This window comes from Homalodisca vitripennis, unplaced genomic scaffold, assembly GCF_021130785.1.
Source record: "Homalodisca vitripennis isolate AUS2020 unplaced genomic scaffold, UT_GWSS_2.1 ScUCBcl_1436;HRSCAF=5063, whole genome shotgun sequence".
Taxonomy (NCBI): domain Eukaryota; kingdom Metazoa; phylum Arthropoda; class Insecta; order Hemiptera; family Cicadellidae; genus Homalodisca; species Homalodisca vitripennis.
The window spans coordinates 79,232-91,999 of record NW_025777558.1 but is presented as its reverse complement, the minus strand read 5'-3'; positions in this window follow the sequence as shown (position 1 = coordinate 91,999).

The window sequence follows — 12,768 nt, the reverse complement described above, 5'->3', positions numbered from 1 at the left end:
TTTTTAAAATTGGTTGTATGGTTATTTTTCTTTTGCAAGTGTGAATGACATAAGAATTAGAATCAATAACCACTTTTTTAAATTAAGTTTAAAAACCTACTGGTTTCACCTACATAACAAAAGTCATTTTGTGCTTTTAATTTAGTTTTTATCTTACTTAAGAAAACAATGTATATTACTACTTTATATAAATGTTACTACCATAAACGTTTAGCAAAGCATCGAAAATTTTAACCTTAACTTGTACGTTCATTAGTTTTCTTTTTATCAGTAAATAAGCAGTAACCAATTTTCTATTACCTCACATTAACATAAACACAATGGGAACATAAGTAACATATTCACATCTTACTCGTTTCACACTGTTACAATTTCCATAAGCCATTCTGTAAAAACAATTTAAATTTCTTTACTACTGTAAAACAGTAAAAAAAGTCCCGTCAAAACCAAGAACAACTATTTAAAAAAAGGAGTAGTTTAACAGATATTCTCACATTAAATGTCTACTTACAATTCGTAGACCTTTATTTTCTCTTGATGCATCTTAACCCATAATTATTTGTAATGGAGAAATGCAAGTATATACTACAGTATATGGAACTATAGGAGCATAAAATCTCTAAATAATTGAGGAAGTATCCCCGATAACCTATGATATGAATTTCCTTATTGTAGAATTAAATGGGATGTAACTTCGATTTTCACTCCAGACAACGATTTTAATTATCTCCTTCAGTAAGATATTGATATCTTAGTTGCCGATCACTACTTGAGCTTTGCTCTATTATGTGATATATTTTTAATTTAATAATAATAATTTAGGCTGCTAGGTAATATAAAGTATGTAAATCGGCAATAAATAATATTCAAACAAAGTTTATGAAAGCAAACATAGTTGCTGTTATGAAAATTTTAAATTGATATAATGGATTTTAAATGCTACGAAACAATTCTCATGCTATGCAATTTTTAGATAGTAACAAAGATTTAAGTTAATTAAGGCCTCTAATAACCTAACAAGAAATTACTTAGATTTGAAATTAATTTTTAATAAAACGTTATTATTATTTATCAATTTCCAAATTGTATGTTACATGTTAAAAGAATGTTTATAATTGACAGTTCAGCATATGTGTCGGGATCCTTATTGGCGACACGCCCGCCGTTAAATTTTTTGCACGGAATCCCTTGAGGAATCACTGTTTTACTTCTTCTTCCAGGCATTTGCCTGTGGTTTTGCTCTTTGGAGTGCTGTGCAGCCAAAGTCCAAATTCCTGGCTCTTGGTTGACACATTTGCCTTCCTTTGCACCATGTCTACAAATTTACAAGATTAGTCTTGATCCCAGTACCCAGAGAGTCGATGAGGAACTTGACAACATTTTTCATCATGATCATCTGTCCTTGACATCCGTAGAGATCTTCCACTGCCTATTTCCGGAAGCCTTCATTTGTTAACCAAGATCTGGAGTCGGTCATCCAGTCTGACTTAAGTCACTTACAACGGTACATTGAATATTGCATTGTCGTAGAAGCCGGAGATGCTTTGCAGTAATTGTACGAGTGAAGACTCGAGAAACTTTCAAGGTTCTAAATACAACAATATAATCAAGAATGAATAGGAAAGAAAAATATACGGGAATTAGTATTTTTTAAAGGACGTAGAAACAAGATCCTATTGAAGTAGCGTCACAGGTAAGTGAAGGTAATAACGCACTCAGCCAGATTGCCTTGTGGATGAAGTCGATCTTTACTAATCATAATAAATTGTGAACGCGTGAGTGAGCTTCTTGTATTACGGGACCTACATCTGAAAATATTATGAGAAAAGATATGATGGATTTAATAAGTGGTGAATATAATTTGACGATGTAGATGTAAAAATATGGAACAAGTTATATTAAACTGTCACAGTTTATGATCTGAAGAAGTAATACTTTTCATGATATAATTAAGATTTTAATTATCACCTGCGATATTTCCTTGTAAAAATTCCTTGAGTGCTGCAGACTAATGTAGGAGTATTAAAGACACTGTGCAATTACTTTCCAGCTGGAAATGTAGTCTTTACAATACCTCATTAATATTCACTATAGCGTTAAATGTTTGAATATATTAAATTTTAACAGAAATATACAAGTTATAAAATGTTAAAGAATAAAAATGCTGCGTTGTTTATTATGTGCTTCAAAACAAGCATGTAAATTCTTTAGATTGATTTATTATGTAATTGTTTTTACTGAAAAAGTTGTACAACATACAAAACAGAATGGTAAAATTCTTTACAAGGACATTGTTATTGTAACTAGCATATAAAAATAAAAACACTCAATATTTTTCCCACTCTAAACTTCAATAACTAAAATCTGTAGAACCTCATTTAAATTTTACTCAATAAAAAATATGTATAATTACTTTTTACTATTGGTTTGTGTTAAAAATGAAAACATTTTCTATTGCTTTACGCTGGTAACTAATATTTATTTTTTGTATTTGATACACTTTTCCAGACTTAATTTGAACGAGCTTTAATGAGTGTCTATAATAACTAAAATCCTATAATTTTTCATATCACTCATTGTTAATAAATGGCTTAGCATTTTTCTCGATAATAAATAATAAGTGTTGCTATGCAATTGTATTATTTTTCCAAGCTTGACACATATTATTATTATTGAAAGCTCTAAAAGACCTTATTAAATATAGTGATTGTCTAAATTCAGGTGAAAAAATTCACCTAGTGACGCTAAATTCCGAAGACAAATTTCTGACATACGCCTAACTCGAAGCAATATGTAAAAATAGGCCAGACGTAATAAGTAATAACGAATGCCTTTTCTTATGCCACTTTCCACTCTCTAGATGCACTGATCTCTCGCATGCTTCTGGAAACCTACAAAATAGCATCAGATAGAAGAATTACACCATCAGAATTTCGCTATAAGCAAAATTTCCCACATTTACAGTAGTAGTCAGACTTGGGGAGATTGGTGATCAAACCAATGATGTGATAGTTTTATCGAAAGTTGACAAGAAGATGAGTTACTCGCGATAAGTTACTTACTATACAGGGTGACTGAAAAGTAAGTTGAACACCCTATTAATTATTTGTTATTTTAGATATATATAAAATTCTGTTTGTAGGCAATCTTGATAGCTACAATGGGCTTCACTAATAATGATATCTTTAAAATATTCAACCCTCAGGGAACAGTGGCGGGGGATGTGGGCCAATTCAACATTTTCAAACAGAACTTTTCGTCTAGTAACATATAATTAGGTCTTGGTTAGTCTATAAAAAACCTTTAAAGAATTGAAATCGGACCACTCTAAAGAAAATGGTAGCCCCAAACGGAACTGAGCTTTATTGTGATTCATAAAATAGAGGCTGATACCTATTTCAACATATAATGAAAAATCAATTAAGACCAAAATTATTTGGGCATTTGCAGTTAAGTATTGTCGTATTAGAGAGGTAGTAGTTGGTAAAACTCTTGTTTATCTGGTTCTTAACACATAAAATGCTTTTATCCGATCTGATTCCCAAATTTCTAACAGTTTGCTTAAAAGGTCTGACTTGTTCAGTTACCAAATACTGAGCTCCTACTGAGTTTAGTTGTAGTTTCTAATTTAGAGTATGACGTAGATACGTTATTATTACGATATACACCCTAAACATAACTTAATTTTTTAGTTTGTAATTTAGTAAACTCTGTTCTAGAACGAAACGATATACATATATAAACAGCTGAGTGTGTTTATAACTGTATGGAGGGTCTATGGAGAGCAATTTGAACACTTAATTTGAAGTATGAAAGTGATAATCTCTTTTAATTTAATATGTACTAAAAATATTAAGTATTCCTAACACATTTTTTATTTTCGTTTTATAATACAATTTTTAAATGTCTAGCAAAATAAATGAGTTTAAAATGTATCTTCTTAAGAAGGTTCTCTCTGTGGTTAAACAACTGTTCTTCACTTGTAGCCTTTCACGTTATATTCAGAAAGATTTGAGCATGATAAACGATTGATGCGAATTACTTTTCAACATTATACGTTTGGTGCTGCTTTGTATCAAATTAGTTTTCATTATCTGATAAATTAGATATTAATCTCTACGTTATGAATCTAACAAGATTGTGTGCAGAAAAACGTTTGAAAAATAATACCATTTGTATCTTGAGCGAACATTTATATTGAAAAATCACTCGTATAAAAAAAGCTTTGCTTATTAGTAACTTACTTACAGAATTAGACGCCTCAAGCATGTAAAAGACAGTGTATGATACAAGCGATATATTCAGATTGCTGGTTATCTTTGTGTTAGGTCTTTAGTTAAAAAACTCTCCAAACAGTGTTTGATTTTATAAACGCCTTAAAGTGGTTTAATGTATGATTTAAAACCACAAATGACCCATAATCCACATAATCACAAAGGTGGATCCTACATTATCATATGAAGGAAACTTTGAAAAGGGTATACCATTATAAGCTATACTTAAAATTAATATTACAAAATCAATCTATCCTTTGCTTGTTCAGTAAATTACATAACGAAACGCCTCAAGCAAGTAACAGACAAGGTGTATGATTACTAGCCATTTATATTTCCGATTCATGGTAAACTTTGTGTTAGGTATCTAGATCAACGCTCTGCGAACAGTCCTTGACTTTATAGTGTTAGAGCTTCAGTTGCCTTAAGGTGATAAAATGTATTTCATAAGCATAATTTTACTTGTAAAATAACTCAAAAATGTGGAGTATACAAAGGAACATTCCGTTAGCGTGGTAACCATTGTGGTGCCACCATACAGTTATGTAGGACCACACTGAACAATGTTTGACTTTGAGTCATTTAGTGAATGCTACAGTTTCAGTTTGCCTTTATTAGAATCTGTATGTGGTTTGATGACCTTAATTGACGATTATTCCTTGTCATCATAAATACATATACACATAATTATTATTATTAAATAACTTTGATCTTTTACGGCAAAAAAGAGCAGTCTTTCAAAATTTATATAAAAATTTTATTAAAAGGAGTATTTATTAGGAGATAGATAGGAGGCCATGTTTTGAAAAATGAAAACTCATCACTTTGGTTTATCTTGAAGAGTGGTTCGATTGAAATTCTTGTAAGTGTATTTTTATTTGAATAACCAAGGCCTTAAAAATTATATATTTACAAGACTATAAGTGCTATTTTAAAAGTTTTAGTTGCCCCCCCACTCTCCTGTCCAACCTCCCTTATCTCTTGAAATTACCTTTTGGTCTATGACTGTATTTCATAAAATCATATGTGTATAGTTATCGCAATTGCTTGTATATTCAGCAAATCCCACATAAATGAATTCGTGTATTAAACGGATGTTTGAATAAGATATTGAATGTTTCGAGTGTCATAAATGAATATTATAAAAACTCGAAAAGATTAACAATGCGTTTTCAAGTAACTCTTGCAAGGTAGGATACCATAAGATGTGGCAAAGATATCCTACCTTATGTCACATATATAACAAGATAGCACAGTTTTAAGTTATCTCAGTAATATTACAAAATTAAAGGTACAATGTCCCTTTATATTTTCAAATATCAAAGATGGTCAAAATAAGTATTAGTATTTATGCAAATACTAACTCTATTATTACTGCTGGGTTAGGAGACCGTTGCAATATATATTTTTTATTATATAGGAAGTTGCATTTCACAGTCCTAATCAAGCACGTAGGTTAATAGGTGCAATAAAATGATTTCGTACAAAAATAACTTCTTTATATGGTTGGCATTACTTGTTGCAGTGTCAGATGTAAAAAGGTTGGCAAACTCGTACGTAACAGTCATTATTAATTAATGTAGCACCTAAGCACACACCTTAGATACTTTAAGGTCAACTCTATCAAATATTTAATTTGTTAAAGGGTATTAATTAAACGTAGCAGATGTTTAACCCAAAGAAGGGATAACGTGAAGGTTATTTTAATTTTAATTGTACCACTTGTAATGCTGAGGCACCCATGAATATACTAAGAAATAATATTAAGAAAGCTAAGGAACCTAAAGGGTTAAATAGCCTGGAATATGATGTGGATTTTAAAGTGAAAGATACGAGTTCTTCCAGTTTCTGTAGAAATATTATTATTTTTTGGTTTTTAACCATTCCTCAGTCTTACAATTACTTTCTATGTATTTATAAATAACACCAAAGACTAAATCAGGTGTTACGTGGTCATTGAAATAAACTTTAAGGAAGGCAGTAAAACAAATCATTTCCTCGTTTATTTTACACAGGAAGTCCATTTGCTATGGGCAATTATTCGTATCTCAAAAGACCATAAACTTGGTATCAATAATTTAAAATATAAATTTATAACTTCGAAATTTCCTATGCAGTTTACCAGATGTAACGATTTTTTTGGGACATCCTATACCTTCTAACAATTTCGGATGTTTAAAACATTATTAAACATTTTATTCTTTTCTTTGTTATTTTCTTCTTAACTCACTATTTCAGCTACAGTCAACTACATTTATTGAACTATTGTGCCAATGATACCTATTGTAATGAAAATATAAATTACATTATAAGTGATTGGAATAGTATTAGCGTGTCCAGGTTTAGTAATAAAATATTAGTGTAAAGTTATAAACTTGCAACATAAACGTGTTATACTAGAAAAATATAAACTTCTACTACAGCAAACAAAAGGTCATATACTATAGGGGACGGCTTTATATTTATTGATCCGTTGTAGATAAAGCAGAATAAATGTACACAGTAAATATTATACTTAATATCTACTTTTAGAAATACACTCGTAATTTTCAGTATATCAGTCAACTGCCCACAAAACATGCGAAGACAATTAGAAAAGAGTATAGGTCCTAAACTAAATAAAGTAATATACGACACCACTATTGTTTAATGCTGATTGACGTCATCAAGTGAAATTAGCTCTTCAGAGGTCTAAGTTTTAATGCAAGCTTTTATGATATTTGCACTTTTATTTGCGTTCTCTTATACCTTTAAATACGACATTTTGTGTTACAAGATATTGATCAGATAGTGGTCTAGATATGGATATAATACTATAGAACGCGCGTTGAGAATAAAAATAATGACTTTGAATGTGGATCTGGTGATGCATATCTGAGACACAAATGGAAAAGCTTTTCGTTGCTGACTGGAAATATTCCTTTCTCTTTTATACTCTTCAATCAACAGTAAGTCTGTTTTCATATCGAAATCACTCAAAATAATTTAGTTTCCTTCATTTAATACCATAAAATGTAATACCTGAAGTATAAAATATATCATATTATCGCATATACGATTCTACAATAAGTAAACTATTGTGTATTTTTGTTATTTTTTTAAGGTACACTCATGATCTCTATTGAATATTACATAGCTATGGTCAAATATACACATGTGTATTAAATTTAATATTAAACGTAGTGTTTTTATTGTTATTCATGTAGCAAATAGTTTTCTTATGTAAACTCATGTATTACAGAATTTTAAAAAAATATTCATAGAAATATTCATTTACTGAGAATTCATCAATTACAGACCATTACCTATTATACAGTCTCCATTATGCTAACCACCCCCTTTCCCATTTAAAACCTATCAGTCACTTTCTCAATTCAACCTCAACTCTCATCCATCGTGAATCTTTAACTTTCTGCTCTTTTCAATTATGTTACTAACAAAAGATATGCACCTGCAGTTCATTGCCACTTTATTTAGTTTCCTTGTCATTTCTCTTGCTTTACACCTTTCCATTCCCTTTATTACCATAATTCTCATTTATGATTTTTTGGTCCAGCGAGACTGATATCAAGAATGTTAATTCAATAGTAATTTTTGCAGTGGTAGAACTCTGCAAAAGAAATATTCGCAGAGAAAGATTAATAATTAGTAAACTGTTTCAATTATTCCAAGAAGGATCCATGAATCATGTCATTTACACGGTAAATCTCTATTAATTCTTTTACAACCGAATTTACAGATTATCAATAATTAATCGCCAGTATAAATACAGATTTATGAATAATTTAGTCACTTTTACAAAATTGTTATATAAAGCAAAGAGAAGATTAGAGTATAAAAGTAACACCATATTGATGTTATTTGATCATTATTGTGGTATATATAAATTTAACATATACGTGTGGTTATCAAAATGTTAAACTATAATGTGTTTTTAAACATAATGTAAAATACACTTTATTTTATGTTTTTGGGACCACTAGTAAGGTTTTTTTTACAAATTATGTCAGTATGAGGTTATTGTACCTATAATAATTAATGAAATACACACCTTCAATAGAAATGTACATTTGGTGACAAGAATAGTGTGAGAACCGATTGAAATGACATTATATCAGTTACATCAAAGACTCAGTTAAAAAGCAATGTAAATTCCAACATTAAAATAAAATCACCAAAAGCCCGTTAATTGTGGTCAAAATTATCAACAGTTTCACTGATTAGGGAGAACTAAAAGTAATTATAATCGGATTATGGGCAATTCATTTCCTTCGATTCATCATTTTAACAAAGTGATTAGTTTTGATTGATACCAATGTGGTTTAACAGAAGCTTACAGGTTTATAATATTTAATATGCAAAAATGAATACTCTCCCTTTTTGAGGATAGGCCTACTAAATACAATTTATTATAATAAGCAATTTTAATTATGGAAAAACTTATAAATTTAATTTTTTTATGGAGAGAAAGTAAATTTATTGTTTGTAATCTTTTTAATCCATCTGTTTCCTATTGAGGTCAAAATCTAGCCTAGAAAGAGACTCTAGGTTCTTTTTCCTAGTGAATGGTACAACTACTGTCTTAGAGGGATTTACTTTCAGTCCCTCTCCATGGCACCAGTTGTGTACATGTTGAAGGTTGGTATTCATGATATCAACAACAACATTTGTATATTTTCCCTGTACCAATAAGGACTATGTCGTCTGCATATCCTTGGACATAGATTCCATTGTTAGTAAGGTCCTCAAGTAGACCATCTACTACTAGATTCCACAGTAGAGGTGACAAGGATGCCTCCTTGAGGACATCCCCTTATGGGTGCGATCACAAGCGATTCTTCATTGAGATCGGCCCTGATCCGTCTGGAGCACAGCATGGCCCTAAGCTACCGGCACAGAGCTGGCTCGAGGCCACGTCGCTGTGCTCCACTTACCATCGCAGTGAATTTAGCATTGTCAAAAGCTCCTTCAATGTCTATGAAGGTGCACAATGCCAATTCGTTGGCGGACAGGCTATTCTCAATCCTACTGACTAGTTGGTGCAGTGCTGATTTCACAGGATTTGCCTTGCTGGTATGCATGTTTTGTTGCGATGAAGGGGAGTGTCTGAGAGAACTCCCTTTCTTCAGGTGCCTCTCCACCAGTCTTGTCTAATGTTATTCAGTAGAAACGAAGATAAACTGATGGGACGAAAAAGATTTAGGGACAGAATAGTCCGCTCTCCCTTTTTTAGGGATGAAGACCACCCTGTTGAGACGCCAGACTTGTGGTATGTACCCACAAGCTAGGCTCGTCCTGAAATAGTTCACATAGAAGGGAAGGAGATTCTCCGGCCCTTGTTGAAGCAGGGCCGGAAAGATTCCATCCCTTCCTGCAGATTTGAAAGGGGCAAATTTAGAAATTGCCCATTTGGCTTTAGAGAGAGTAATAATCCTTCTGGCAATGGCCCAGCTACCACGATAAGCTCTTGGCCATGAGCCCCTGCCTCATGGTTACCAGACGTTCCAGTGTCGTCCATTCCTCAAAGATGCAATCAGGGAAGTGAGTCTCAAGGAGAAGTTTGAGGCTATCACTAGACCCGGAAGTGTATTGACCTCCCTGGGACCTTAAACATCCCAAGTGACCGGTTGGACCTGAGGCTAGTAAACGTTGCAAGTCTAGCTTGCGGCGCTTAACTTATGTACCTTCCTGTGAAAACTGCCTCCAGGAACTTTGTTTTGCCATTTTTAATTGCTAGGCTGTATTCTGTTAAAGCTCTATGATAGGACTCCCAGATACGGCTCCTTTTGCAATGATTGTACAGCTTCCTAACATTAGCCCTTTTGCGAGCGAGGTCCGCAGTCCACCACTTAGTATTGGTTCGACTCTTCCCCCGTCGCAATGGACAATTGTCGTGGAAGCTATTGATTATAGCATTCTGCAGGTCGGAAGCTATCTGATCTATGTCTGTGAAGGCATCGCACCCTTCCGCATACCGATCCCAACTGTGACTGAAGGTCAGACTTATATCACTACCAGTCAGTCCTCCTGGGATTGCGATTAGAGGACCTCTGCAGCCTCATCTTGCAAGTTGAAGCGGATATACCTGTGATCCGATAATGAGGCCTCTTCGCTTACGTGCCACTTATCAACCATTCCAAGTATACCTTGTGTGCAGATTGTTATATCAATAACTTCTTGTCTAATTCGTGTTGCGAACGTAGGGGCGGTTACCTTTATTACATATAAATAGGTCCCTACTTAGAAGAAATGTAAAAGTGCCTCACCTCTGGGGTTAGTGCTGGTGCTGCCCATCCAGCAGAGTGATGGGCGTTGGTGTCACAACCTAGAAGAAGTTGTTGACGTCTGGCTTGTGCTTCTTCCACCAGGAGCTCTAGGTCTCTTGATGGATGGAGTTCCCTGGCATCATATGGCAAGTATAACGGAGCCTACAATTGTTGCTCTGTACTATGCCTCCATTCTTCCAGGTCAGTGTGCCCACAGTGAGATTTCTGGAGCAGAATTCGTTAAGGGTTAGAAAATTCAAGCCTCTTCAACAGGATGCAGGTCCTGACATTCCTTAGAGAGGTAACAGTAAATTAACTTACCTTTGGTTTCATTTAGGCCCGCCACTCTCCCTTGGTGAAGCCATGTTTCTTGAATCAATGCCAGATCAAATCCCTCCTGGAGGAAGAACTGGCAGAAGTCTGCCGAAGCAGCCCTACTGTGCTGGAGGTTGATTTGTAGACCTCGTGGCATTGTCCTTGACTGTCGAGGAGACAATTGAGACCTGCCAGAGTCCTAGGTTGGCTCTACAGTTGGAAGCCTTCACAGCCTTGTAGCAGACCTCGTCCAGGAAACAGACGAATCCGTAAACCTTTCGGATCTGGCTTGGATGGAAGGATTTTCCACTCGTTTACATTTAGGTTGGGATTCTGATTTTTGAACATTTCAAGTATCTTTTCAGGTGTCTTCTTCAGAAGCTTCGGGTGAGCTCTAAAAAACACCCTAGTGGACCTCAAGATGTCCTTACGCAGACCCACTCTCAGAGAGATGTCATCTCCCAGAGGTTTTATTCTTTGAATAACTTCTTCCAGCCAACGTTTGGTGTGCTCGTTGATGCAGGAAGCAATTAAAACACCTTTCTCTAGGTAGGTGGCCCGCAAACGATGGAACGGAACCATCCTCCAGGGTTGGATTTCTTCCATGATTGCGTCCTCGATGGCTTCTCCTTGCTCTGCACTAAGCTTCGCCTCCGGGTAAGCCTTCGAGGGCTATGGCCATTTTGATCGCCGCGACCTCTCTGTAGGTAGCCTTGGGTGTGCTACCAGAGGCCTCGGGATCGTGGGCTTCGGGCTTTTGGGAATTAAATATTAAGTTGGGATTAATATAAATTTCTTAATTATTTAAACTTTATTAGCGAAATTTATTTTTTAAACTAGGATTAGATACCCTATTATTGTAAATTTAAATTTAGTTTAGCCTTTAGTGCTTCTCTCCTTTGAGCAATGGTGAGATTAGGCCTCTTCATTCTGAGGTTGCCGAGTTGCTCTGTGGCATCATCCAGCGTACCTGTAGACATGAGAGTGCTTGGGCTGTTGAGGAGCTGATCTTCTATATATTGACGGGTTTTTGCTTCCTCAGCGATTTGTACTACCTTCCTCAGATAAAGCCTTGCCATGTATGGGAGCTTCAGTGTGCAATGGAACCTCCTGTGTTCCTAAGGCACATTGTTGAGGAGAAGGTAGGGATGTTGGCATAACAACCTCTTGAGTTGTGTTACCAGGTGATGGTGTGTGCGAAAGGTAGCTTCAGGGAAGCTACCTCAAGCAGGAAGAGGTAGGGTTTAGTAAACAGTCTTCATGAACTTGTTTTCAAGGGTTGGTTGGTTTGTGGTTTTTGTTTTCCTGTTTTATTTTTTTGTTTCATGGATGTTTCCCACGAGTAGCTAGGGAATGGAAGGTCGACCCCAGACAGAGCCTCTGTGTTCCAATTTCATCTATGTAGGACAGAACGGAACATAAAACATACAGTAAAAGTATGTTTTTAGACTTTCAACAACCCTATTTTCAACCCTTATGAGTGGTTTGATCTTTATTAAATTTGAGTGGCCTTTCTTAGGATATAGAAAAGTTTGAAAAAGTCCAGACGTAATGCCCCTATAATCTCACGTAAACTAATATTGGATTGTTTCATTATTCATGCAAATGCTTTAGTTATTTTTACAATTTAAGCCAAGACGCATATTTTATGCTAAATAACAACCTTTTATTAGGTATTAAGAAGTTAAAGCGTTTGTGTTGAAGAAGGTAAAGTGAGAGGTGGTCCCTGCTTTTTACGAAATAGAGATATTTGTTTTTTAAGACGGAGGAGGCAGGATCAAACGATGTACATCTAGGTCCACATCCTTATCCTGAACCCAGTATCACCTCCGATAAGTGGTATAGTTATTACCCCCAAAGCATAAACTAAAAGTTTAGTTTGTACTCACCCCCAAAATTTTAGTAATTTCTGT